The sequence below is a fragment of the Schistocerca nitens genome, chromosome 8 (genome assembly GCF_023898315.1).
Source record: "Schistocerca nitens isolate TAMUIC-IGC-003100 chromosome 8, iqSchNite1.1, whole genome shotgun sequence".
Lineage (NCBI taxonomy): Eukaryota > Metazoa > Arthropoda > Insecta > Orthoptera > Acrididae > Schistocerca > Schistocerca nitens.
In genome coordinates, this window is record NC_064621.1 from 151,322,778 (window position 1) to 151,349,421 (window position 26,644).

Genomic DNA, 26,644 nt, shown 5'->3' on the forward strand with positions numbered 1-26,644 from the left:
AACAATATGGCCATTTTCACTACATTTGAGACTAATGCGGGTGCCATTTCTGACTTCCATTATTATAAAACAAAATGTTCTAGATGAAATCTGAGCACGAGATTCTTCCACAAACCTAGCGCTACGGTTGACACAATCAGCAACGTGCGTTTTATCTGCAATGTTGCCAACACATGCGTCACGTCTGTATGAAATGATCCCATTACTACTTTTTGCGAGTTTGTTGAATGCCAATTAATGGTCTCAGAGCGATAAAGACGAAATTGTGAAACTGGCGGTCGATTTTCTCTAGTAACGTAGTGACCACGTAACAGACGGTGTAAACGACATGATGTCTGTACATCATAGCATTAGCGATATTTTGAGACATAAAGAACGCACCCAGTTTTGCTTAAGAGAATGGGAAACAAAAAAATTGAGTATCACAATTATTACAATAAATGTATCCATGTCGTAAATTGAAGCACGCCCCCCCCCCCTCCCCTCATCCCACCCACCGCGGTTTCAATTACATTGAATGTCAGGAATCACTTTAGGGATTTTGATGCGTTTTTCAGTAATAGAAGAACTAAGTTACGAGGAAGGTTTGTGTGTAAAATTTATTACCGCTACCCCAGACGAGTCGTCTGGCAGTAGTACTCGTGTGATGCTGGGGCGGGACGCCTGTCGCGTATTATGAAGAGAAACATTTCTTTTACGTGAAACGGATTCAGTATCGCAAAAATAAGTTCTGCGGCTGTAACGGTCATTGCAACGCAGAGCATGAAATAAAAAAAAAAGAACCTTGTTTGTCGTAAATAAGGCGAGGTGCTATCACAAGATAGGCTTTAACTTTTCAATTAGAAGTGGAGACTGCGATACATACTTTCAAATATAAGTAGTTTTGAGTAGTTAATGGAAATGTGTTTGACAAAGAATATTCTCTGGAAAGAAACAGAACAGAGCATTGTAAAAGCTCCTGTATAGCTGAAGTACAAACCACAATACACAGTGCAAACTAAAAAACAGTATTTATCGTAAGGAAATCTAAGCCTGTATCGTAAAATACACTTCAGCTATATAGTTCAAGTAGAGAGTGAGATTTGTATAGGAATGTGTGCGTGATTCAATAATGAATCAAAATGGTTATCTAAAATACTTTAGCTATCTATTGAAAACAAGACAACTTGAATGTTCTAAAAATTCGTTAGAGCTTTGTTGTGGACCATGATCAAAGCTATGAATTTAAGAAAATATGGTAAGGAAGAAAACACCGTAAATCGACTAAATATTACTACTCGTCATGTAAGTACAGAGAAATGCAACTAGTCACTTTCTAGAAATAGTTATTTAATCCATGAACCAGTTTTCTAACCTTTCAGGCTCATCTTCAGATGGTGCACAGGAGGTTACATATACAGGGTGGTCCATTGATCGTGACCGGCCCAAGATCTCATGAAATAAGCGTCAAACGAAAAACCTACAAAAATCGAAACTTGTCTAGCTTGAAGGAGGAAACCAGATGGCGCTATGGTTGGCCCGCTAGATGGCGTTGCCATAGGTGAAATGGATATCAACTGCGTTTTATAAAATAGGAACCCCCATTGTTTGTTACATATTTGTGTAGTACGTCAAGAAATATGAATGTTTTAGTTGGACCACTTTTTTCGCTTTGTGATAGATGGCGCTGCAATAGTCACAAAGATATGGCTCACAATTTTCGACGAACAGTTGGTAACAGGTAGGTTTTTTAAAGTAAATTCAGAATGTAGGTACGTTTGAACGTTTTATTTCGGTTGTTCCAATGTGATACAAGTACCTTCGTGAACTTATCATTTCTGAGAACGCATGCTGTTACAACGTGATTACCTGTAAATACCACATTAATGCAATAAATGCTCAAAATGATGTCTGTCAACCTTAATGCATTAATACGTGTAACGACATTCCTCTCAACAGCGAGTAGTTCGGCTTCCGTAATGCTCGCACATGCTTTGAGAATGCGCTGACGCATGTTGTCAGGCGTTGTCGGTGGATCACGATAGCAAATATCCTTCAACTTTCCGCACAGAAAGAAAAACGGTGACGTCAGATCCGGTGAACGTGCGGGCCATGGTATGGTGCTTCGACGACCAATCCACCTGTCATGAAATATGCTATTCAATACCGCTTCAACCGCACCCGAGATATGTGCCGGACATCCATCATGTTGGAAGAACATCGCCATTCTGTCATGCAGTGAAAAATCTTGTAGTAACATCGGTAGAACATTACGTAGGAAATCAGCATACATTGCACCATTTAGATTGCCATCCATAAAATGGGGGCCAATTATCCTTCCTCCCATAATGCCACACCATACATTAACCCGCCAAGGTCGCTGATGTTCTACTTGTCGCAGCCACCGTGGATTTTACGTTGCCCAAGAGTGCATATTATTCCGGTTTACGTTACAGCTGTTGGTGAATGACGCTTCGTCGCTAAATAGAACGCTTGCAAAAAATCTGTCATCGTCCCGTAATTTCTCTTGTGCCCAGTGGCAGAAATGTACACGCGTTCAAAGTCGTCGCCATGCAATTCCTGGTGCATATAAATATGGTACGGGTGCAATCGATGTTGATGTAGCATTCTCAACACCGACGTTTTTGAGGTTTTGATTCTCACGCAATTTGTACGCTACTGATGTGCGGATTAGCCGCGACAGCAGTTAAAACACCTACTTGGGCATGATCATTTGTTGCAGGTCGTGGTTGGCGTTTCACATGTGGCTGAACACTTCCTGTTTCCTCAAATAACGTAACTATCCGACGAATGGTCCGGAGACTTGGATTATGTCGTCCAGGATACCGAGCAGCGTACTCGTACATAGCACACGTCCGTTGGGCATTTTGATCACAATAGCCATACATCAACACGATATCGACCTTTTCCGCAATTGGTAAACGGTCCACTTTAACACGGGTAATGTACCACGAAGCAAATACCGTCCGCTCTGGCGGAATGTTACGTGATACCAATTACTTATACGTTTGTGACAATTACAGCGCCATCTATCACGAAGCGAAAAAAGTGGTCCAATTAAAACATTCATAATTCTTTACGTACTACACGAATATCTAATAAAAATGGGGGCTCCTATTTGAGAAAACGCAGTTGATACCCGTTTGACCTAGGGCAGCGCCATGTAGCGGGCCAACCATAGCGCCATCTGGTTCTCTGCTTCAAGCTAGACGAGTTTCTTTCTTTGTAGTTTTTCCGTTTGATTCTTATTTCGTGAGATATTTGGCCCGGTCACTATCAATGGACCACCCTGTATAGGCCTAATTGAAAGCGTAACGATGGTTGACGGCGCTGTGACAAGGAGAAGGAACATGCTTCACCACAGAACAGCAACCTGGCATTATCCTTGGAAATACAGGGTGTTTGAAAAAGAATTCTCTAGTTTTAAGTGCCGGCCGCGGTGGTCTAGCGGTTCTAGGCGTTCAGTCCGGAGGCGCGCGACTGCTACGGTCGCAGGTTCGAATCCTGCCTCCGGCATGGTTGTGTGTGATGTCCTTAGGTTAGTTAGGTTTAAGTAGTTCTAAGTTCTAGGGGACTGATAACCATAGATGTTAAGTCCCATAGTGCTCAGAGCCATTTGAACCATTTTTTAGTTTTAAGTATAATGGGGAAATTAATTAAAAATTACATCAGTGAGTATATATCAACTTTTGTTTAATGTTAATTGATGTCAACGTGGGATGCATTTGTCGCCCTGCACACGTCGAGACGATATTCCACTTCTCGCCACGTATTCACCACCATTTCAGGTGTACCTGTCCCAACCGCCGCGACGAATCTTTCCCGTAAATGATTGATGTCTCTGATCTTTTGGCTGCAGACAACATTTTTTATGTGGCCCTAAAGTGAAACGTCCGGTGGGGTTAAGTCTGGGCTTTGTGATGACCAAGGTACTGGGCCACCTTCCTGGAAAGCGAGTGTCAAGAGCCGCACGCGCATTGTTACTGTAGTGAGGTGGTGCGCCATATTGTTGGAAAAACACAAGCCCCTTTTCCGCCTCAGTGTCGTCCATTTAAGGAAAGACGTACTCTGTCGACATGTCACAGTTAACGTCCCCGCTTACTGTTTTTGCTACAAAAATGAGAGCAGCAATCACACGAACTTCCATCAAACCCCACCAGCATTAACTTTGGGAGAGTCAAGTTGATGCTGAATAACTGACTCAGTTTTGACAACCCAAATAACACACTGCAGTTCCTGTTGCGGAGTGTACATTGTTGCTAAGTTGCTCTGCACTGCACTGCAAGCACGCCTGGAGAGAACTGAGGGAACAGAGGAAAGAAACAGTACTTGTGCCGTCTCAAAGGCCAGGCAGACCTGCCAACTGCAGGGGAGACAAACTTGGAGAGTTGATGAATCAAACACCACAAACTATAATAGTGTACGTCACTTTGTACAGATTATAGGACACATTAAAACTAGGGACTTCTTTTTCAAAAACACTGTAGGTATGTAACCTCGTATGTACTATCCGCAGATGAGCCTGAAAAGGTTGTAAAATGGTTCTGTAATAAATATTTCAAAAAAGTGACTAGTTGCTGTTTTCTGTGTTTATATTGAATAAATAGTCACGGTTTCTTGAACATCCGTAAGGGATAAGCTTGATTAGAGTTTGTATTCCCTCCGAAACCTATTTTGCTTCTTATAACTAACAAAGATTAAAAATATAATTTTTCTTAAAATCCGAGAAATGACGTGACAGTAGCCATTACCATTACAATACTGGTCAAAGCCGACTGTTAGTATGGCAAATGCCTCTTGAACTGCGTCGGAGTGGAAGCTATGTCACGGTATTTTGAGGGCCACAACAGCATGCAGAACTCGCGTGGACTGTTTGAAAGTCCTTGCGCTATGAAACACGGAGTGGAAGAAGACTCATGTGATTGGACAAGTAGGGATGCTCACCTCCGTTTCAGGTAGTTGACATTGGAGGTGAAGGACTGCTTGAAGCTGGTGAAGGAAATGTTGGCGGCGGTGTGTGGCCTGCAGGAGTGGAAGCAGCCCTGGCTGGCGATGGCCTCGCGGTGGCGCAGCTACGGCGGCTGGGCGCTCGCGAGTCTGCTGCGGGTCCTGCTGCGCTGTCGCGGCTGTCTGCGGTCAGGCCGTCTGCAACACAGAGCAACACACACCCTGAGCTATCAGCAGGCTGCTGCGGCAGTTAAGTGGTCTTAACTAATTGTGCTAGCAGCTGGATTAGTCATTGAGAAAATTTGAAGAACTGAAATATATGTTACGCCAACTTCCTTGCCGCAGTGGTTACACCGGTTCCCGTCAGATCACCGAAGTTAAGCGCTGTCGGGCTGGGAGAGCGGTGTGCTGACCACATGACCCTCCATATCCGCATCCAGTGACGTTTGTGGCCTGAGGATGACACGGCGGCCGGTCGCTACCGTTGGGCCTTGCAAGGCCTGTGCGGACGGAGTTTAAAAATATACGTTACTATGAGGTTTTCCTATAACTCTTTATTTTTTAAATGTACGAGTGTCATTGAATGATTAAAGAGACAAATTTGTCTGGGGAAAAAAGCGTTTATTTTTACAAAACAATATTTTTTCTATTTTTCATCATAACCCCCTTGAACATTTATGCACTTGTTCCAACGGGCTACAAGCTTTTTTATTCCGGCTGTAAAGAACCCCTTATTTTGATGTTTGAACCAATTTACCACAAACTTTTCACGTCCTCGTTTTCCTGGCCCCTTTTCCTATGTAATGCCTCCTACAGTGCAACCAAACAAATGGAAATCACTAGACGCTAAATCAGGTTTGTAAGGGGGATGACGATCAAGAACGAAGCGCTCGTATTAAGAAGGGTGTAAGACAAGGCGGTAGCCTTTCGCCCCTACTCTTCAATCTGTACATCGAGGAAGCAATGATGGAAATTAAAGAAAGGTTCAGGAGTGGAATTAAAATACAAGGGGAAAGGATATCAATGATACGATTCGCTGATGACATTGCTATCCTGAGTGAAAGTGAAGAAGAATTAAATGATCTGCTGAACGGAATGAACAGTCTAATGAGTACACAGTATGGTTTGAGAGTAAATCGGAGAAAGACGAAGGTAATGAGAAGTAGTAGAAATGAGAACAGCGAGAAACTTAACATCAGGATTGATGGTCACGAAGTCAATGAAGTTAAGGAATTCTGCTACCCAGGCAGTAAAATAACCAATGACGGACGGAGCAAGGAGGACATCAAAAGCAGACTCGCTATGGCAAAAAAGGCATTTCTGGCCAAGAGAAGTCTACTAATATCAAATACCGGCCTTAATTTGAGGAAGAAATTTCTGAGGATGTACGTCTGGAGTACAGCATTGTATGGTAGTGAAACATGGACCGTGGGAAAATCGGAACAGAAGAGAATCGAAGCATTTGAGATGTGGTGCTATAGACGAATGTTGAAAATTAGGTGGACTGATAAGGTAAGGAATGAGGAGGTTCTACGCAGAATCGGAGAGGAAAGGAATATGTGGAAAACACTGATAAGGAGAAGGGACAGGATGATAGGATATCTGCTAAGACATGAGGAAATGACTTCCATGGTACCAGAGGGAGCTGTAGAGTGCAAAAACTGTAGAGGAAGACAGAGATTGGAATACGTCAAGCAAATAATTGAGGACGTAGGTTGCAAGTGCTACTCTGAGATGAAGAGGCTTGCACAGGAAAGGAATTCGTGGCGGGCCGCATCAAACCAGTCAGTAGACTGATGACCAAAAAAAAAAAAAAAAAAGGGGGGGGCTGAGACTGGCCGCTGTGGGCGAACGGTTCTATGCGCTTCGATCCGGAACCGCGCTGCTGCTACGGTCGCAGGTTCGAATCCTGCCTCGGGAAGTAATTCTAAGTCTAGGGGACTAATGACCTCAGATGTTGTTAAGTCCCATTGTGCTTAGAGCCATTTGAACCATTTTAAGGGGGATGAGGCAGTACTATCCACCCCACTTTGTCGATGGTTTCATGGGTTAGCTGAGCTATAAGAGGACTGCGTTCTCTTGCCAGAGAATCACACCCCTCCTCTGAGATCCACGACGTCTCTCTCATGCATGGCTTTACCTTCTTTAAAAGCAAATCCGAGTAGTATTGGCTGTTCATTGCACGCTCCTCTTCGAGGTAATTGCAAAAAACTAGACCTTCAGCATCCCAAAACACCGTCAACATGACTTTTCCTGCTGGTGCTTGAGTTCTGAATTTTTCCTTGACAGGTTAGTTGGTGTGCTTCCACTCCATGCTTTGTGTTTTTGACTCTGGCTCATCACCGTTCCCTTTGGATCTCTACGTAATTCGGTGCTCTCCGATACACACGATCGAACACCGGAGGAGTGGTACTCAAGCGTCAACTTGAGGTTACAATATCTCCGGATGTAATTAACATTTTACAATGCAACAAACGACACTGATTACGTATTTGTTTATATATTCAGATGTGCTAACAAAACTAACGGAGTTCCATTTAAAAAAAAACGTACGTTTGTGTTAAAAAACATACTTCCGTGCATTTTTTTATGGTTTGTATTAACCAATTACACTAGCCCCTCTCCTCACGTTCGGTCTGTGGAGTCGATTCTTCAGTATTTGATGTGGTTTACGAAATATATCCAGCGGTAATGTTAGGTGACTCACCCTGTATATATGTGTAGTCCTGGTTAGCACACCCCTCTGGCGAGTGATTGTGATTTTAATGGCTGTACGGGACCCACTGAGGTAATAGTATGATTGCCATAGTTGTGGAAATGTGTATTTAGGACTCTTATTGAGCAGAGAGCTCAAAGTTATTGAACTAATTTACAAACAGGCACTAGTACTTGTCATAGCGGAAGTCTAAAATGGTGGTTGTACAGTGGGACCTGTCTGTTAATTGTTCAGATTTTCCCAGTACAGTAATAGATTATTGTTGCGAGTCATTGTCTCGTCGTTGTGGTGCTAAAATAGCTCAATAAAGCCCGGTGATTGGGAATAAGCTTGGAGTCCACACATTTTGATTAGAACTAAATTTAACTCACCTTTAACATTGATTGAAGCCTCCAAGAGACGAAAAGAAATAACATTATAATTTGGAAGAAACACTAACTAAAATAAAACCTCCTTATTAGCGCAAATTGCTTGAATTTTCTCATTGTGATTATTTCGCGAGACGTGTTTAAGAGGACGTAAGAGTAATATGTTGTCCGACTCCTCCACGAACGTACTCTCCCAGAATTTCGACAGCAAAATTTTACGTGATGCACTAAGCCTCTTTTGCAGCTTCCGTCATTGAAGTTTGTTGAGTATCTCCAAATTGTGACGCGCCAGCTAAACCATCCCGTGACCGCTCAGAGTTGAATCTTCGCTATCTCTTCTATTAATCCAACCTGGTAAGGGTCCCAAAAAAAGAGTACTCAACAGCCTGTCGAACATTCTCTGCAGACCACTTCTTCCATGGATGAATTACATTTCCTTAACCTACTTCCTATGAATCTCAGCTTGACATCTTCCTTTCTCTACGGTTTGTTTATGTGGTTATGTAGTCATTTGACTTTCAGTCGCTGCGAGTAGTTACTCCTATAATTTTATGGCAGGTATTACTTCCAATGATTTCCCGCCAATATTGTAATCGTGCAGTAGTGATTTCTTCACCTATTTTGTGCGATAGGTTACATTTATTTACTTTCTGGGTAAACTGCCAGTTCCTGTACCAATCATCAATTATCTGCTGGTCATCTTGCAGTTCGCTGAGCCTCGTCATCTGTTAACAGCCTCATGGAGCTTACGACGCTATCCACTCGATCATTTACATTTACTGTAAAGAGTAATGGACCTCTTGCACTTACTTTGTGCATGCCTGAAATTACCTTCACAACTGTCGATGTGGTGAGTTCTACGTGCAGGGAAGTCCTGGATTCAGTGTTAACCCTGGTACGATATGCATGACTGTACGCTACAATCGCAGATTCGAATCCTGCCTTGGGCATGAATGTGTGTGATGTTCTTAGGTTAGTTAGGTTTAAGTAGTTCTAAGTTCTAGGTGACTCATGACCTCAGACGTTAAGTCCCAATGTGCTTAGAGCCATTTGAACCATTTGTACATCACACCTACCGACTTCTGTCTTATTCGGATAATTTCTTCATCGTTCGTCCTTTTTTTGTCCTATAGTGTAGAAAGCTAGCTGTCTTTCCTTATACTTTTTCGATATCATCCATCAATCTCATTTGTTGAGGGGGTAGGACGTCAAACGTGACGACATGGAGCAGGAGAGGCACCACAGGATCATTTTAATTTCCACTGTCTGTACTTTTACAAATAAATTCATAGAACTTTGTCAGAAAGACCAGGAAGGATTCAGGTTTCAGGATCGTAGTAGTGCAAGTTCCAAAACATAGCAAAATAATTTTTTTTACGTGTGACATTTCATCATTTACTATTCGCTGCATTTGTTGCTATAGGTACATATTTATTCATAAGTAAGAGAGATTCTTCGATGAATTTTGCACAGCATACAAACCATACTTACAGGTGTATGAAACTCTAGAATTTTCCAAATCTATTAAAAACTATTGTAAAAATCGATGTTATTAACTGTAAAATTTGAGATTTTTCTAAACTTGAAGTTTAAAATGTAACAGCTCATTCATTTTTTCATAAATTAAATAAATTCTACAGTTTCATACAGCTGTAAGCATGGTTTGTATGCTGTGCAAAATTCATCGCAGAATCTCTCTTACTTATGAAGAAAAGTGTACCTATAGCAACAAATGCAGCCAATAGTAAGGGAAAAAAATGATGAAATTTCACATGTAAAAATAATTATTTTATTATGTTTTTGAAGTTCCACTGCTATGATTGTGAAACCTGAATCCTTCCTGGTCTTCCTGAGAAAGTTTTATGAATTTATTTGTAAAAGTATAGACAGTAAAAATCAAAAAGTCCTGTGGTGCCTCTCCTGCTCCGAGTCGGCCCGTTTGACGTTCTACCCCCTTCAGGATCCAAAACGGTACAAAAATGCTCTAGCGGAGGACGAACAAGTGTTACTACTCCCAGTCCTTCGCAGAGAGATAGCCTAACACTTCGTGCATAGACTCAGTAGAAACATCTGAGACACCGCCTCATATGACGGAGGGTTGTTGCCGCACAGTTCCAACAATTCAGCAAGGAACCTTGCAGCGTTGTTCCTCTTCAGACTGAGAAAAGCAATTGCTACGAACCTTACGACTCAGCACTGGGCTTCACTATTTTGTTTTGGCTTCTCTAGAAGTGTCCTGCGGTACTGTGGCGCTGGTATTTCGTTGTGTGGAAGGGCAGCAGACATGTAAGAGCAAACTCACAGGAAATTTATTACGTGACTTTACTTTTATCAAGGTGGTTATTAAGACTTTACGAGTACCGCAGTAAGTGCTGGTGTTCTAGCGACAACGGTGTGCAAGTGGACGGGGAGGTACAGGTGGCAGCACTTGTTGCTCGGTGCGTTGTTACGCAGACACGGGAGCCGCGCAATGGCCGCGGGCTTTGCGGGGCCCCGTGGAGGCCCATCAGCCGGGATAACGAGTGCCGAAGACCTGCTTGTTAGCGGCGCCAGTTCCCGGCCAGATAAATAACCCCAGCATCGGCGCCGGCGACGCGTCCCGTTGCGCTGCGGCGTGGGCGGCCGGCACTGTTACGTCGCTAACCAGGCGACCCTCGCAGGGGGTTCCCCGGATGAAGTTAACGGTCGGCACGAGTCCACTTCTCTGCGGACGGGTACGTTAATGAAATACAAGAAAAACAGAAAATTGTCGCCTCAATTACAAACGTAATTTAGTAAAAAAACTACTGCCTGTCTGCAGATGTTAACACTTATTTTACGTTACAACAGGAATGATCGATCCCCTGAATCTGCGGATGGGTACGTTAATGAAATACAAGAAAAACAGAAAATTGCCGCCTCAGTTACAAACGTATTTAATAAAGAAACTTTTTTCTGTCGGCAGATGTTAACACTTAATTTACGTCACAACATCAATGATCTATCACCTGAAAAAAAAAGTAAAGAAAAGATGAAGCTACATCACCTATCCATTTTGAATTGGAATGCAGGCTGAGAACAAAATGCAGGTACAAAATTTTATAACGTATTGAAAATTGTTACAGCAGCCCACTTCAAGTTATACATCGTCTTTAACTACAAGCATGTCGAAACGAATTCTTTAAATTTGTAATTTTTGTTACATGAAACCAGCACTTACGTAACTCCATGTGCAAACAATGAGATAGTGTAAGCTCGTAGGTAGGGTTGTAAAACTAGCGTAGGTTAGCGTAGACTAACATAACTAAGCGTCGCTTTGGTTAGTTAAGCTGGTACCTGCGTAACCAGAACGTTATGTGTCTTCCATACCTATTAGGTCTTATCTCATAACGAACTCTTTCTTTATGTATGGGATTGCTATCTTACTAGATTCCACGAAAACCCGGAAGCGGTGTACCGTTTAGAAAATGATTGTCGATATACAGTATAAAGGGCTGGGTATTCTATAGAACATTGTCGTTCTTCATAGCTATCTTCCTGTCTGTTACTCAAAAATAAACAGCATTTATAGCAAAATTGATATTGTAAATATTAAATTCAAGTTTTATTTGAAAATGTTTGGTTTATAGCATGAACCCGACAGATGTAGTAAAAACAAAGGGAATGATACAGATTTATCTTACAGTTCCAGAAAATGCAACTGCCTCAACAAAACGGAAAAGTAAAGGAAACCACAAAACAACAATATGTCAGACATCGCTTCAATACTTCGTCCAACATGTTTCTGTTATTCATAAATAACTTTTGCATTTATCAGTAATAATAGTTAACTCTTGCATTAGATCACGACGAAGAACATTCCATTGAGAACAAAATGACAACAATATTAGATATGTCTTTTTATATTTGTGCATTTAACCTGTACTTGCATCAAAAGTAACTGCTTTGGTTACATAAAGGCACAGAAGTTACGAGGTCAACGAACTCTTATTACTTATAAAATGCAGTTTTCTACGCCATTTATGTTGTGTACCAAAACCACCGAACCATAGTTTTGCCAGAGCCAGCTCTGTTCATAAGCTTACATGATCTGTGTGCCCGCATCTCGTGGTCGTGCGGTAGCGTTCTCGCTTCCCACGCCCGGGTTCCCGGGTTCGATTCCCGGCGGGGTCAGGAATTTTCTCTTCCTCGTGATGGCTGGGTGTTGTGTGCTGTCCTTAGGTTAGTTAGGTTTAAGTAGTTCTAAGTTCTAGGGGACTGATGACCATAGATGTTAAGTCCCATAGTGCTCAGAGCCATTTGAACCATGATCTGTGTCAGTTTCAATAAAATCCTTTCGAGTGTTGCCTGCGACATTATAAAACATGAATACAATTAGGCAACCAACATTTCAATGTGATTTGTAGCGGTCCTCTTTAGTGTATGGACTTCTACACTGTAGTTCTCACAGCAGAAAAATGCGAAACTGAGGCAGTAATACGGTGAGGAAGGTCAGTTGTCTATCCCCATGTTACTCAATCTGTACATAGAGCGAGCAATAAAGAAACCCAACGAGTAATTGAAAAACCAAAATTAACACACAGGGAGCAGAAATAAAAACTAAGGTTTGGCAATAAAATTGTGAAAACAGGGACGATTTCGTATCTGTTACGACTTCATGTACGTCACAGGACGAGGCGTCTTCCGCATAAAAAGTCCCATGGAGTTCTCAAGTTTGAAGATGAATATTAGGTAACAGGAAACTGCACTTAACAAAGCTTATAACATGTTGAAACTTGTTTAACAGCGACACATATTCTTGCTCTGTAAACAGACCGAAATGAGTTCTTTAAACTTTACATTACTATAGCATGAAAGGGATGATTATGAAACTTTCATTTGCAAACAATAAGATATTTACATGCTACAAATCCACATTGAAGAGTCGAATGTAATTTTACAATAAATAAAACGTTCAGGTGTCTTTCGACTTCAGTATGTTTCATTTGATGCATTTATATGTTTTTCTTCTTTCGTCAGTTATATTGAATATTTCATCTGTTATCGGTGGATTTATTGATGACCTTCAAGGGCCTTTTTTGTTACGTTGATTATCTGTTTTCTTCAGTGTTCATCTATAGAAGATAACCATTCGTCAATTATTGTACTTCTTTCCCCTATTTCAGGCGATATTTTCCTAATACTACCCTTATAACTCTAAAACATCTTTAGTCCTCTCAATTTATCTAGGTCCCATTTCTTATCTTTCAGCAGTTCCTTCATTTTATTATAGTTACCATAAGCAGCTTTTGCTTCAGGGAGGATTAGACGAATCCTAGTAACAGCTTACCGGCAGATAATCGCGCCACTATTTCTGTTTGCTTTCCAAAAGCCTGTTCTGACGAAAAGTGAAAATCCTGCTCCGGTATCGTCACACACGCGAGCGAGGCGAATGCAATCTTGATATGGAAGTTTTCACTACGCCCCCTCCCCAGATTAATACAAACATTATAATCTAATTACATCTACTTCAATAATGGAAAGGCTACATACAGCCTCAGTGAGAGAGCGACAGATTTTAAAATGATTATACAGAATGATACCAGTATGCAGCGATACAGGTCCATAAAACAGCAGTTTCACATTAATTAGTGACGTACACAACTTGATGGTGCTTTCTCGTCATAAATTACGCATTCAAGATGTTTTTTATCATCCACAACTTAACTCTATAAAATAAATTTTGGCAGTAAAATGAGATCTATTCTCAGAATTAGGTTCGTCCAAATTATCCGGACAATGCGATTTGTGCTTATTTCCCAGACGTATTTATGTAATCATCAGTGGGGCATGTTTTATTCATGTCTGCAAACTATGATGTTTTACGGAGAAATTACTGAACGGAAATTAGGCGTAAAACACTTTATATCTATTATAATCATAACCTGAGTTTTGTAAGACCTTCTTTAAATTCGCGCATAATTTGTCATATGTGCTAGTAATTTTACAGTTTCAGAACATGTTATTAACTCAGATGTTGCTTTTGTTTTCACGAAACCAAAGCCACACTGTGGGATGATTCACACGCGGTCAACACGTTTCCGGGTTAAAGACAGGAAGCCAGTCAAGGCCTTGGTTCAGGGTATAGTCTGCGGCTTCTTCTCCCCCCCCCCCTCCCCCCCTCACCGCCTCAAGCCAATTCCCGCTCGTCTTTAAGCCGCCAAGTAAACACCCAGGCGTCACCTCCAGTGTCTAACTTTCTCGCCTGCCGAGGCCCGGAAACTATTTTCGGTGGCACTTTTATTCTGATCTCTGCACAGTAGTTTGTTCTAGTCCAATTCGTATTTATTGTTTCGTATTGTATTACGGAACCATGGTAAAGTAGTACTTTCTGCTGACAGTTTCACAATCCGACTCAGTTTAGCTAGAGTAAATTTCGCATTCTACAATATGAAATTCATACTACTGGCAGAGCAAGGCGGCGCAGTGGTTATTAGACACACTATTGGAAGGAGTGTGGGTCGAACCACAGTTCCGACTTCCAGAGCCAGTATTTTAGTAGAACTCTGAAACCACTTTCATTGCCGGCCGGGGTGGCCGAGCGGTTCTAGGCCCTACAGTCTGGAACCGCGCGACCGCTACGGTCGCAGGTTCGAATCCTGCCTCGAGCATGGATGTGTGTGATGTCCTTAGGTTAGTTAGGTTTAAGTAGTTCTAAGTTCTAGGGCACTGATGACCTCAGAAGTTAAGTCCCATAGTGCTCAGAGCCAATTGAACCATTTGAACCACTTTCATTACACAACGTACACAATAGTGTATATGTACTAGAGACGGGCAGACAACGCGTTGATGTTGTCGATGCACACTATTTCAGAACGGAATGAAATCATTTTAGTATCCATTATGTAGTGAAAATCTTATCAAAATTTGATTAATATTAGTATGATGCTTCATGCTGGCCGGCCGGTGTGGCCGTGCGGTTAAAGGCGCTTCAGTCTGGAACCGCGTGACCGCTACGGTCGCAGGTTCGAATCCTGCCTCGGGCATGGATGTGTGTGATGTCCTTAGGTTAGTTAGGTTTAATTAGTTCTAAGTTCTAGGCGACTGATGACCTCAGAAGTTGAGTTGCATAGTGCTCAGAGCCAAGCTTCATGCTGCAACGCTTTCCATTTGCATCAGTAGATTCTGGCAAAATCTCAATACTGCAGCAAAATGGCTCTGCTGTTATTTTCCTTGGCATATCACTTAGGTCCGGATTTACCACAGACAGTAGTGGTGGTGGGCGGCAATATTGTAGCTACTGTGTGGTTAACACGTGTATACACTTGGTAGCATCACAGCTAGCAGGTTGTCATTGCTACACACACACACACACACACACACACACACACATAACCATTACCTCGGGGTTGTGGAAGACAGCATAGCACAAGATAAGGTTTTACTTGGTGCAGATCATATTCCGAGCGAAACCAAGGTAGGCCTTCCTAGTTTACTGATTCTGTTCCATAAAAACACGGCTAGTTGTTGCTGAAGCTATGTAATTGTGTACCACACAAGAGGTAAATTTTTGGAGAGAAACGGTGTTTCAATAATAAAGAAAATATTGCACAACAGGACAAATTTAACCAAAGGCGTGTCATAAAACGGCAGACGATTCTAAAACCGTCCATGGACCATGCACTGCTATCTGCGAACGGAGACTGAATATTTCAAGATTACTGCGTAAAACGAAGTCTGAAGCAGGTAATTACCGACAAGCTGCAGAAGTGTGGGCGGAGCGCAAAGCGGACGGCTCGTTTTGCCCATCACAGTTAATGGGCGATAAAACTGTTTGATCTGCTAATGCAGCCGACGGATGTTGACTTTGGAAGTGCGTTTGCAGCGTAAGCCGAAACCCGTCGCGGAAATTTAGTGAAACATATCATCACGTCAATTTCTTATAAAGGCGGGAAAGTCTCTACAAATTCTAAAAGATCATTTAAAACAATGACAGCTCAAGATGTACAATTGAATTACTCGCATATTAGAGATTACTGAAAGATTTACATTCACCGTTTTCCTTAAATTAAATTTTCAATCAGGAAAAAATTATCGGTATAACAATGATTTTAATGTGACGTTAAAATCGTGGGAAAGTACTCACTGAGAATTTGTTTAAGATCTCAGAGGGTTGATGACTGACTTCGTATCAACATGTCTCATATCAATCCTCAATGCGTCGTAGGATTTTTAAAAACATTGCCCGTTGCATGAAATATCATGAAGCAAAAATATGTTCACAAGTGAGAATGGTTAGCAGTTAGCTTTGGTACCATTAGTACTGTGGTATAACTAGAAGAATGATACGGACAGTTAATATAAAAGGTGCGAAAATATATAAATAGAATCATTTAACAGTGAGGAGAAGAACCGAAATGAACAGCATCGTGCGTATATAGGTCGATGGAAACTGACATAGTAATGCCGTCCGAGGTATAGTTGTATAATGGGATGGAGTAAGAGGAGGAGGAGGAGGAAGGGATGATAGAAGAAGAAGAAGAAGAAATAAAAGAGGGGTGAGTAATGATTGGTTGTCTCGAAGCAGGTGGGAGTATAACCTCACTTGTTTGAAACACACGACGATGAGGAGTTAAAATAAAACAATAAGAAAAGCAAGTTAGATAGAATTAACTCAGCAACGAAAGATTAGCTTTGTTCAGTAAGGCGAACAGGAGGTGATATGTTGGGTAATCGAATCTTGCCGTGATTAGGGGTTGGCCAAATATAACACATCTCACACAGCCAGATAGAGTCTTCACACAGTCACTCTACTGACATAGTACACGTTATGGAGTCATACCTCACAACTGAGAGGCTGAGAGTACAATCGATACAAACGACGTTTCATAAGGAAATGACCTAAACACACGTTTGTAAAGCTAATTTGTAGATTTCTTCACAGTAAAAGAATTACAAGCGATTTCTTGCATACCTCTGCATTCTGTGATATAAAATTTAAGCTCTAAGCCAATGCCAGGACTGCATTTAGAATACAACTAGAACAAGTGGACGAAAGAACTGCTGCTGTCTTTAATGAAACTTCAGATATACTTTTTTCTAAAGCAATGCAGTAGCAAATTTGCATGCTCTTAAGATTAGTTCTATTAATTTTTAACGCATGTTTAAGTATGTCTGAAGATGGCCTTGTAAGCCGAAAACCTGTTAACAATAAAAGTAATATTGTAGAACAAAAGCAAACTGGTGCTTTTCATTTATTACAATGTTGTTCTACCGAGAACCGACGGAAGATTCTGTTAACATAAATATGTCCTGCTTTGAGATAGCGGATGTACATCTTGGCACAAAATCAGCATACCGACACTACAGAACATAAGTTCCTTGAACCAGGCCATGCGTACATGGAATGTGATAATGCAAAGAAACACTTGAAACATGTATTTGTTCCCCAGGACAGGATAGAAACAGTGAAGACGGTCAGCCCAATGTTATCAGTAGTGGAAATGAAAACAGGAAACTTTGTTTCAATGAAAGCCATGGATTTCATAGTAAAGGACGAAGTTGCTAAAGACGCTCAATGAAACATAATACAGTGGAACAATATTATAGGATCAGAATCAGCAAAGAAAATGCTCTAGCAGTGCAGTTTAGTTGTTTGCTGAAAGCGTGCTCTTGAGTTTATTGAAGCGGATTTTAGGACGCACAACACTGGTCACCTGTCAATACCTCTCCTGCAGCCACTACATCGAGAAGATTATGAAATAAAATTTGAAAAGCGGAAAAACCTTCAGGAAATAAATACATCCATCCAATTTGTCGTGAGTACTATAAGAATATATTCGATTTCTAAACAGCAGTTACCAGGGGTGTAAGAAGAGGGAGTGGAGAAAGAAAAGGATGAGGCCAAAGAAGGGGACAAGGAAGGCTGAGAAATACACAACAGGGTAGTACTGCACGACGAGTGTTGCCCCTGGAAGGACATTCTTTAGAAAGATAGCACGGAAGGAAATGATTCTGATCCTATATTAAGGAACTGACTGTGAGAGGATTATAGAGAGTGACAATAAATAATCTCTCGTACGTATTGGAAACGGAAACACACCAATGAATTTTCGTTTTGACACTTTTTTATTTTACTTGCAATTTAGCTGTTTTCAGCTTGTTACATTAATTTTGCATTAACTGCACAATTACTCTTGTTTTATTACGAACTTCTATTGTACTATCAGCATCACGTGTGTTGTAGCGAAAACATCTTCAGAATAAAACACAACAGAGAAAATGGTTTTGCACTTGTACCTATTTTACTCTAAAAAGTTTTAAGGAGGAGTATAAGTATTTTAATACATTACAAAAATTAATGCAGATGCTCTACACTGTCGATCCATACCAATGTAGACATACACGGACTAAGTGAATATTAGGAAAAAGTCAGATTCAATAGGAACTCACATAATTTACAAACAGTCATTTAACTTTGTCAGTCATTTACTCAGTTTGCTTCATCTTGCGGAAGCACTTGTTCTCGCAGCCTCTCAGTTATCACAGAAACTAAGCCCAGCTCATAATAGAAGCGAAAAAAAATGAATTTTGTGTACAATCTGTAACAGTATCAACTAATATGTTAAGAAACAGAAAATTCAAACACTGGTAACCTAGTGGTATTTGTAAATATATCTCTACATAAAGTATTTGTAAATATATCTCTACAGGGGAAGATAAATATTCAAGGCGTAATTTGCGTGGATAAAATACAGTACATTAAGAATTCAGTTTGATTCAGAAATAATTATGATGTGAGGTCGCCTACCATTGAGAGTCAAAAATATTATGAAAACAGAACTGATTGATAAATATATGCATATCAGGTAGCCCAACACTGACCATCAAAAATGTAATTAATTAATTTTGAATGAGGAACTTACTACAAAGATGGCTCAACTTTCGGCGCCAAAATGTAGTCAATCCACAAATTATAAGCACAAGCAGATATTAATTTTATTATTATTGTCATTATTTGCAGATGACCAATACGAATGTAAGCTCAGTGCTTATGTGACTAAACGTAGACATGACTCAGTAGTTGAATCTCACCACCCTATGCAGTTGTTATACACGAAGGCGAGTGCAACTCTTGCGATGTTGGTGCGACATGTCGATCACATCTCCTCACGAGTGTGGCTGCAAGTTGACAGCTGACAGCTTTCATCATTCGTATCCTGTGACCTTGAAGCGGCGTCCTGGATTGCTTAGCTTGGCAATGCTTCCGCGCTCCTGGCCTAATCCCTTCAGATAGTGCACTTCTGGCAGTCGACATGGTGCTATTGCCCTAAGGCTAGGTACCTATTGTATGTGGCATGGTGTTAGAGTGATATTTCGAAGCTTATGTCAGACAAAGACATGCATCAGTATGCTTAAACATTCAAGCATGCGACTGCAATGAAGACCATTCGACATGGGATGCAAAGTGGACACTGGAATGAATGCAGGATCTGACAGTCTGAAAACTGGGTCGCCGGTAGGTTGCCATCTCTAGAACGCAGACTCACTGGCTTTCTCCCATATCCCATCGCTCTCTTCTCAGGCTTTCTCTGTTTGGTTTCCCTGCAGCTGGTCCTACTTGCCAGCCTTATTATGATCCCCCAGTCTGTCCTCCAGGACGCTTAATTTTCTATTGTATCGTCTTTGTCATTGACGTTTTCAATATGCAATTTAGCTCATTGATCGATCGCCTTCCAGTCTTCCTGCAGGGTCTGAAAATTTCCCATCTTACGTCAGATGACGTGTAACTTGAAAACTCCCGCTGGCCTCTCGTGGCACCTAACTGGTGGATTGGCTGCTGACTCTTCAGGTGATTGCATACCGGTAGGAATTGCTCCAAGTGTTTGTCTGCCTTCGTGAATTGTCAAACTGGCTGTGACACAACATCAGACCCATTTTTTTGTGACAGGAGTGCCCGTGATTGGCTCTTCAGGCGTTTTGCTCTCTGTGACATCTGCCTGCTGTCAGACTTCAAGCGGAACAACCTTTTCAGAGTGAAGCACACATTTCACTCAGAATTTAACTGTCTGAGTTTTGTGAAAATATTAGGTGTATGTAGTGACTTACGTGGCGCCCTCTTATCCTGAGCAACTGACACGAAAGTATTACAGATTATAAATACATTAATGATGTGACCTGTGTACAACGATGGGGTTAAAATAACTTGAAGTGGGCGTGTATAGATATGACGTGTGCACACGGGCCTGAATGATACTATATAATTTTTGCGCAACGGTACGTCGAACAACTTACTCAGAATATAATGTACACTGTCGTGACCTTATTGCAAGGTGAAATGCAACAATGATTGGCAGAGTATCTAGTGCTATGTCTCTACTCACTGCCTTAACCACTGCTAAAACGATACATTGGATTTCATTGTTATTTAAACTTTGTCACTCGAAAGCAGTTACTGCAAGATTATTACCGAGGTACTGTGAAATGTTCGTTAACAGAACGTTCCTGAGCAGACCTCGTAGATTGTTTGCAGATCATTCTGACGTTTACCGTCTGGAAAAGTTATCAAAAAATCAGACCAAACTACAGTATGGTTTACACAGTACGTACGGTGCTAGAATGGCAATTGACCTTGAGCAATGTGGTATTTCACGTGAATAGAAAAAATTGAATTTCTGTTAGACGATGAATCTCACGAATTTAAAAATTTTCGATTGAACTTGATACTCAGAAACTACAAGTTCGTAAGGGTTAAGTTGGAACCATAGCGAAGAAAATTTTATAGGCAAGGTGAATTGCGTTTTATTGGCAGAACATCAAAGAGGTGGCCTACACTACCTATGACCAACCTCTTCTGGTATACTGCTGTCTGTTTGGTTTTGGATCTTTACTTGGCAGGATTGATGGAAGACATCGAGAAAATTCAGAGAAGAGCAACTCACTTTGTGTTATCGCAAAATAATGGAGATAGTGTTACGAATGTAATAGGCGAGTTGTTGTGGTAGTCCTTAAAACAAAGGCGCTTTCCATTGCCGCGAGATCTTTCCACAAAACTTCAAACATTCCTTTTCCTTCGATGCGAAAATATCTTATTAACTCCCGCCTATATAAGGAGAAATAAGCATTGCAATAAAGGAAGAGAAATCAGAGCAACGGCGCTAGGATCTAGGTGCTCGATTTTTCCTACGTTCCGTTCGCGAGTAGAAAGGTAAATTAATAATCTGAAAGTGGTTGTGTGAACGTTGTGCCAAACGGTTAAGTGTTGTTGCAGAATAGGCGTATAAAAGAAGAAGTGGTTTGTTTCATAGCCACTCAGTAAAGTCACTACGATCAGCAAAGGTAACCAGCAGGAGGGATTATATCCATCCCAGCGATAATCGTGAGAGATGTACGAAATGGCAGTGTGGATGACCGCAGTGAGTTTCGAAAATCTGTACTCCAGAAAGCGAAATAGGAGTGCTGCCTCAACCGCTACGCAATCTCACCCAGCCAGCATGGTTAGCTGTAGCAGGAACCCTGAGTGATACTTCGGTGTACAGCGAGACCAGAGGAATATTTTTCTGTGGTTGTGTGCCTGATCCTCTGAGCAAAGTGACGACGCATGAAGAAGGAAGGATGGGAGGAAGGAAGGAAGGTGATCCGGGCTGAGAGCCGTTCGCTGTTATCGTGGCTGTGGCTGTCCGCCCCCGCGATCTAATTTCGGCAGCGAAGCCCTCCACGGTCGCCTCGGCGCAGTCAGCAGCTCCGCCCACGGCACCACCCCTTCCAGCCCCTCCCCCTCCGGCGGGACTTAAGGAGGCCACCGCTGCAGAGAAGCGACGCGGCCTCGGCGCGACGAGGGTACGTCTTGAACTCTCTAGTCTAAGATAACACTGTAACAACAAAACGCTCTGGAAAGACGTCATACAACCCGATAGCTGGCACAGCTGTTAATTGACGTTATTCGCTGAAACAGTCAGACAAGTATTCTAGCTCCTCTACTTTACTCCTTCTGCCAACTCATGGCTAGTTGTCATGAGCACACCCACACAAACCACTAGAACCCCTCTTTTAATTAATTTGAAAGTTAACTAAACTGTGGGAATCAAACAAACTTTCTTACAATAAACCTAGCAGAGGACGCCAGATGAAGGTTAACCTTATTATTACGGAGGAGAGGAAACTATGCTTTTGCCTGTACTTTCTTAAAACCCTCTGGCAACGCTCGTATTTCTGCTTTACGCAGCCCTCGTCATTTTTGTGGATTTTCTTGTTTCCATACTGGTCCACAACCAGGTGGAAACCGACACCTGGCACTGGCATTAATAAAAAAATGGTTCAAATGGCTCTGAGCACTATGGGACTTAGCCGGCCGCGGTGGTCTAGCGGTTCTAGGCGCTCAGTCCGGAGCCGCGCGACTGCTACGGTCGCAGGTTCGAATCCTGCCTCGGGCATGGATGTGTGTGATGTCCTTAGGTTCGTTAGGTTTAAGTAGTTCTAAGTTCTAGGGGACTGATAACCACAGATGTTAAGTCCCATAGTGCTCAGAGCCATTTGAACCATTTGAACTATGGGACTTAACTTCTGAGGTCATCAGTCCCCTAGAGCTTAGAACTACTTAAACCAAACTAACCTAAGGACATCACACACATCCATGCCCGAGGCAGGATTCGAACCTGCGACTGTAGCGGTAACGCGCTTCCAGACGGTAGCGCCTAGAGCCGCTCGGCCACAACGGCCGGCCATTAATAAAGGAGGTAGTTATTGCATCTAGCCATGAATGGAAATGGTGCAACGGATAATTGGGAGAGGGGTACTTGAGAGCGCTACCTAGAGAAGAGAGCGTATCCTATTTTGCACGTTACTAAGCAAGGGGCTGAAGGGCTCACACGCTGATGTGTGGGTCCCTGCGTTCTATATTTTTTAATTTTATTTTATAACTCTTTTCATTCTATAAATGAGTTCTCATTAGATTAACTTCATTGTGATTTCAGGGTATGTTAAAGATTGATGATCATTCACAACCTATTTATTCTAAACATAATTATTCCACTTTAAACCAATTACAGTAATTATTCCACTTTACGTATAGCTTGGCTGTCTTGTATGCTAATCTGCACGCACATTATTGTTTTAGGACAAGAGGGAACTGCGTTTCGCCAGAATGTGCACCTCCAAATTTTACCATTACTTTACATAGAACATCCACTATGTGAGAGAGGATAACGGACAAGATGGAGACCAGACATATTAACACAGGGGTCGAAGGAGTTTAGCGGAGCGATATCTGTTTTGTCGCTGTTTGAAACTCGTGCCCTCCGTGGAATTACAGTTCATCTAATGGCAAAGGGAGTGGAAACGGCAATCAATTTAACTATGCCGTGAGGTGGCGAATTATGATGTGGCCGTTCGATGTTATAATTTGGCTACTCAATGGTCAACCACGTTCACTATAACTAGCATGGGGAGTACCACGTATTCTAAGACCCCATTCGCACAAAAAAACATTTTTACGGTTGAATTTTCGACCAAAATAAATCACTGTCGTTTGAATATAACTCGTTGGACTCTATTTGCGCGGTAGAATTTATACATTGGAACTATTGATGAGACTTGTAGCTTATGACACCGCGTGGCTTTGTACAAAGGATGGGAGCCTACTCTGTTCCCACACAAAATTTCCGAAATAAACGAGAAATAATCATTGCGTGCATTCGTTTCCCTACATAATCTGAAGCTGGAAATAAAAAGAATGAGTTCAAATATTCAAATACCTTCCTTCTTGTGAACACTGAGACAGACGCACTGAGGGCACGTCTGCTCACTTACCCGTCTTCTGTAGAACTCCCAGAATTTGGCGGGCACCCGGAGTTCTTCCTGGGTCCCGGTGGAGGGGGTGGCCGATCCACTTGGCCGTGACCAACCTCTCCACCCCAAATCTTATGATACTGGAACGTCTTTGACTTCGACCTGCCTGTGCTGTATCTCTGATCCCCTACCCAGGAGTAAGGTTGGCACTACTACACTACAGTACTACCTCTGCTGTGTACCAACTAGTATTTTGCCACGCTTTATGGAAATGTGGGAGGAGGACTGGGAATGTTCACGTTCATGATTCGTATTCAAGTACAAGTAATAAATGATACTCGACGTATATAAATATGTATAGTGAAGCCTAACACATTCTCCATCAGTCCACATGGGGTTCAGCTGCACCAGCGGCCGGCTGCTCCGCGCAATAAATTGGCGGCGGAACCGCCTCAGTTTGTATTCCCGGTGCGAGCGAGCAGCGAAACCTGCTGCTTAAGGAGCGGCAACTACTGTACCGTTTCAAGTTCTCTTGTCTTGTTTTCTGCGCTCTGAATAAGTCTACATAGCTGCGGCGTGCGATATTGCGGGCATTTCCTTGTGTTGTGCTAAAGGAGGCAACAGAGCACTTTTGTTAAATTGCAGGAAAATTGGCTATAGTTAACTTATACGTGAGAGACTTTTGCCGTGAGGTCACGGGCTAAGACTATCTGAGGAATGCTGAATAACTGATAACTGGTTCTGTGGATTATACGAAGGGACGGTAATTGAATATAAGAACGGAATTGAAGACTTAGCTTTGTGAAAATAAAAGCGTACGAAGTTTGAATGACTGTATCGAAGTATAGTAATGGACCATAGACCTTGCTATAATAGAGTGACGAACTATAAAAATCACGGACATTTTAGATGCCGTAATTGCTGAGAGTAATTGTAGGATCAACCCTCCTTTTCCCTCTAAACAAAACGCAATCATTCATGATCATTTAATTATTGTTGAATGTTATTAATAAAAAACTAAACTGATTTCCATTATAACGTGTTATTAGTAACTAATAAATAACACCCAAAGACGTAATTAAGTATCGTGTCTTCGGTAACGCAGCAACAAATGAAGGGTGACCTACTGAACAAAAAGTTAACATTAATTATCACGAAAACACAAAATGTAGTAGCCGTTACAGTGAAGATGCTTGTGGCTGCTTCATCTGAGGTACACGAACAGTGATGCATATACAGTAGATAACAACATAAACATCGTACGTCAGAGAAGTCGACGACAGCAGATCGACGGCGGGCAGCTACGCCACTCACAATTATTGAACTGTATGAATTAAAATAGTAACTTCTGAATGGTTTGCGTTAGGACGTTCAAACTGGACAGGTGGTCACGGAGCATGATGGGAATTAGTATGCGCATGTGCACGCGCCTTATTGTTGACGGCCATTTGCGTGTGAAAATGTCACGGTACAGCGCTTTGTGAAGCAAGCAATAATAGCCCAGCTGCAGTTCAAAGGAAGTTTGAGACCGAGTTCAAGTTGAGGTCAACCGGTTCAAGGGTGCTAAAAATGAAGAATTTGATTCGTGAACTTGAGAGAACGGGTCGTGTTCGTGATGTCAGTGTTGGTACTGTTGGTCGTCCATATTGGGTGTAAACGTCTGGAAACATCGAGAAGACAAGCGTTGTGTTAGAAACCAGTCCCAGGTAATCGATCAAACGGGCTGCACCACAGGTGGGAATCAAGCAGCAGGCACTTCGACAAATTGTAGTTGCAGACCTCCGACTCTCACCATACAAAACTCAAACCGATCAGCCATTAAGGCCCAAGGGCCATGGAAGAGTGGTTGTGTTTCGCCAACACTATGTCCACAGAATTGACGAACAGGGCTTTGATGAGAATATGGTCTGGTTTACTGACGAAGTCCACTTTCATTTTGACGCGTTCCTCAATAAGCGGAATTGGCGCATTTGAGGGACAGAAACCGCATTTCAATAGAGAAGTCTCTTCACCCTCAGTAGATGACTGTATGGCGTGCAATGTCCAGCCACAGAGTAATCGGTGTGATATTTCTTGATGGCATGCTGATTACCGAAAGTTACATGAATGTTTTGGAAGATGATTTCATACCCATTATCCAGAGGATTTCGACAAGGTGTGTTTCATGCAAGACGGAGCTCCACCACATCGAAGCAGGAGAATGTTTGATGTCCTGGAAGAGCAGTCTGGGGAAAACATTCTGGCTCTGGAGCATCCACAGGCCACTGGCATGGGCCTTGATTGGCAACCATATTTTCCGAATCTGAACACATGAGACTCCTTTTTGTGGCGCTATATTAAAGACAAGGTGTAGAGCAATAAGCCCAAAACCATTACTGAGCTGAAAATAGCCATTTACGAGGCAATCGACAGCATCGATGTTCCGACGCTTCGCTTTTCGTTTGCGCCAGATAATCCCCAATGATGACAGGCATATGGAACATGTCATAACCCACATCTGAATATCTGTGCTGGCGTATACATGTTGAATAAAGTGAGTGGACGCTGTAGTTTGTCTCTAATTTACGATTTCTTCCATATAGTTCAATAAATGTCACCCTATGTATATAGTGATTCTGCTGCCACTTTTATTCTTTCGCTCGCTATGCGCAATCTATTAGTACTACAAAAAAAAGTACAGAGACTTTTCATAGTAAAGTTAACGTAGTTAAATTTTTTGTTGGAATACGTTTTCGCTAGACTCCGCAGTTTTCAAATTATTCAAGAAAAAACGTACAGAAGTGACCTTCATACGCGTTTTTCTTGAATGATTCTAAAACCGTAGCTTCCAGCGAAAGCGTATCCCAGTAAAAATTTAAGTACTTAAAAT

The 26,644-nt window shown here is 41.9% G+C and overlaps 1 long non-coding RNA gene across 1 annotated transcript in view; it reads right to left on the reverse strand.

The window, feature by feature from the left end:
- Window positions 1-26,644, reverse strand: part of LOC126199123 (uncharacterized) — a 370,186-nt gene that overhangs the window by 128,257 nt on the left and 215,285 nt on the right. The window contains exon 2 of the long non-coding RNA XR_007540123.1: window positions 4,945-5,145. This is a non-coding gene — a long non-coding RNA (uncharacterized LOC126199123). The remainder of the gene's footprint in view (window positions 1-4,944; window positions 5,146-26,644) is intronic.